Source organism: Perna viridis, chromosome 9 (assembly GCF_037379345.1).
Source record: "Perna viridis isolate PV_CMFRI_1.1 ecotype Kerala chromosome 9, ASM3737934v1, whole genome shotgun sequence".
In the NCBI taxonomy this organism is placed as follows: domain Eukaryota; kingdom Metazoa; phylum Mollusca; class Bivalvia; order Mytilida; family Mytilidae; genus Perna; species Perna viridis.
The window spans coordinates 7204248-7207931 of NC_142453.1; the positions used below are offsets into that span (position 1 = coordinate 7204248).

General features: G+C 30.2%; 1 long non-coding RNA gene across 1 annotated transcript; it reads right to left on the reverse strand.

Moving 5' to 3' along the window:
* LOC148606506 (uncharacterized) lies at positions 1–3482 on the reverse strand. Its single transcript, XR_015915394.1, has 2 exons — positions 3265–3482; positions 1–332 (listed from the first exon to the last, which is right to left on the reverse strand). It is a non-coding gene; the product is annotated as an uncharacterized LOC148606506 (long non-coding RNA).
* Between the last annotated feature and the right edge of the window lie 202 nt (positions 3483–3684).

The following is a 3684-nucleotide window of genomic DNA, read 5'->3' on the forward strand; positions in this document are numbered from 1 at the left end:
TTCAGTTCCAGTTTTATTTAGCACTTGTAGCTACATAATTTAGAAATAGAGTAGAGAAAAAATATTAATTGTAAGGGGAAGAAAATTGTGTGAACAACAGGAGTGTAAAAGAAAACAACTGTTTCGAAGTGGCGATAATGAATAATCTTAGCACGCGCGCAACGAAATCAGAATTGCAAGTTTGTTCACTGGTTAACCGAGTCTTCATTTAAAGTACGAAACGTCCGCCATTTGAACACATTCTTTGTATATTCTCAGAACATCTTTGAGTTGGAAATATGCTTCCGGACTTTTTACTTCGAGTCTGCGTAAAAACATCTTCGTGGGTGTACCTGCAAAATATCACAGTTTGAAAAGTAGTTCTAGTATTTTGAACAAAACTTTTTTCACCTCCTTAAATGACTCGCCAAGTGACACTGTTTATTTACATTGAAATTGTTCCACCCTCCCCCTACCTCTCATTCAAATCATACGACAATGCATAAATACAATGATAAAACGTGACGCTTAAATATTTCTTCTCTGCAGTAAGTTTTTTAACATTACAAAATAAATAAACAAGATAAATATGCATCATTTGCATCTACCCAGAACTTTCTAACTAAATATGAAACTTCGGATTTTGAACGTTTCCAATATTATATATATATATATATATAAAATTCATTTGTTCTTGCTACAAAACAGTTGCTCTGGGAATTACTGTAAACTGACTGGTTTTTAGGCATATATATCTAATATAAGTAATATATCATAGTAATGTACATGCAATGTATATTTATGTGTATTCTAAATTAGTTAAAATGCTAAGAAGGATTAGAATTATTCTGATAAAAACTATTAAATATTTAAAGCACTATAAATCATGTTTGTGTCCATTAAAATGCACTGCGTAAACATTTTAAAATCCTTTTTGTACATTTTTATCCAAAAAAATATTTCCAGGCTTTTGATTGACATTGACATTTTCTAGTCTGGGTTGGTTTGCATATATTGAAACCCTAGCTGTAATTTGATAGACATTCTTTTAGTTTTTGCCGAACTTTGTACCATAGTATAAAATTCGAAACCCGTGAAAATTTCCTCGTACTTCTTTGACGAATTGTGGCAGATCTTATTTCCAATTTGATTCATTTTATTCTATGTATTTATTTATTTATTTATTTATTTTTCATTTTATTTTATTTTATTTTTATTTTTGTTTCTGTTGTTTTGAGTACTTCTTGCATACAATTTATTTTTGAACTTTCAACTTCCTATGTGTGTGGTTCTTACTCTGTTGACGGCAGTTACTCCTCGAAACACGTGTACATCACACCTAAATTTGTAATATTTATATGACTGGATTTTATCTAAATCGAAGTCTGTGTTTCCTTATGTTATCTATATATTTGAAAAAAATATCCAATAGTAAAAGTAAACGTATTCATTTTCGTGGTGTATGTCACAATACGCATAATGAAACCGGTCTAAAACGAATTTCTTTCGGACTTTAAATTTGTTCGGTTTAGAAGGAGATCGGTTTACCCATGTTAAAATTACAATAAAATTGATACAAAAGGATTTATTTCGAAAATTTTCTGGCTTAAACAGGTTTCGGATTTTTCAAAGTTCGATTTAGATAGATTTCACTGTATTTCAATTATTTCTATTAAATAATTACACGTCTTTATCGTGCATTATGAGAAGTTATTCACCGTCTATGCTTCAGTGACATGTATCACCAACCCAGTGGTCAGACTTGTCTGACCCCGAATTATATCATATTTTATCTACCCTATTTATGAAATCTTGCAGTATTCCAAATTTTAAAAATACGTAAAGCACTGAAGCTTCATTCCTTGCATTGCATATGGTATATATACTTTATTTCTGCTAAACCTATGTAGAAACATTGGTATACAGATATACCTGCATATTTTACAATATTAATGTACAGTTGTTGAGGAACACAGATTGAAGTACAAATAGCCAACAGACAAAAAAGTAAGAAAGATAAATACAGTGAGGAACAAAGTTTAAACTATAAATGGCAAACTAACAAAAAAGTAAGAGAGATAAATACAAAGTAGCATATAAAAAGATGGATAAAATCAGGGTGATGAGTAAATGGCTAAGTGAGAGAATCCATTTTCTTAATGATAATTCTGATAAATTCTGGTAGAACCTCTCGGTGATGGATTTGGCTTATTCTTTCGATAGTTTTGGTTTTGAGTATTTCTTGTATATAACTAATATTTTGATTATGATCTTCTTACATATTTGATTTTAATGCTGCTGATGAGAGGTTACTCCTTTAAACACGTGTACAGCATATCGAAATTAATAAAACTGGGACTTTTTTTGTATTTACAAGAGTGTACATCCCTTGTACATATTATAAAGAAAACATGGCAACAACTGCTTTGACGCATTAGAGTCGATTAAAGGAGTAAAACGATATTATTTGCATCATTTCATTCAAAATCAAAACAACAATAGTAACATGGTAGATACTCTCGGATAAAAATTATAAGATTTAAACATTGCTATTGGTGTGTAAAATCGGACCATATGCTCACAAAACGGACATAAAAGTCTTTTTGTGTTTGTGTGTGTGTGGGGGGGGGTGTTTGTGTGTCATATTACACATTAATAAATTTCATTGAAAAAAGGTACTTCATTTTTTAATATTCGATCGCGTTTTAAATTTTGTCAGAGTACATCTTAAATAATGTAACATGAGCTAAACCCATCCGTTTCGATATACAATTGGAACAGACAGACGCATTCATAAATACAAAAATACCAATCATATACATTGCAACTTTCGATATACTGTACATGTGTTCCAAGGCGTAACCTCTCGAGTAACCAAATATTTGGATGATCTTAATCCAAATTAATCACTGTATAAACGACGTACTCCAAACCAAAACTATCGAAATAAAATTACTAACCCATCACCGAGAGGTTCTACTATGAGCAATACAATGTATAAAGCCTCAGTGTTGTAGGGATTTTGAAATTTGAAATATGCAAATTGTGATAAAAATATGATAAATAAAATCTGATATAATTCCGGGTCATTGGTTTTCTAGAAAACTATTGCAGATTTAATTCTCGTTATTAAAATATGTTTAAAATCTTAGTACAAGTATATTAGAAAGGTAATAAATTATACCTGAAATAACTCATTACTTGTAAAAAAGCGATCCAACTGATTTTGCTATTGTTATTTCGAAAATTATTTTTTCTTAAAATGTCACTTGTTTAGTCACTCACCATTTTTTAATGCCATCAGTAATACCCGCTCCATCGGGTTTTCACCGCAAGGATGTGCAGCTATCCATTGTATAGACAGAATAAGAAGAATGAAATTTTCCGCTGTTAATTGTTTCTTCATGTTTATAAATCTAAAATGTATTACTTAATAGTAACAATCATGCGAAACATATCGGTGATATTTTCCAGAGTCTGGCTATCAGCATGCTTGCAGATTCTTCATCAATGTAGAGAGATATATAATGTTATGGGATCATATCGAATTAATATATATATATAATTATTATCTTTGAATTAGGTAAATGAGTAGGTTTATTGGCTAATTTAAAAACAATTGGTAATCATTGAGCCCATGAGACCACTATTATCAAATGTCAAATAATTTCAATATCATGCTATAAACCAGAAGTTAATAATTAG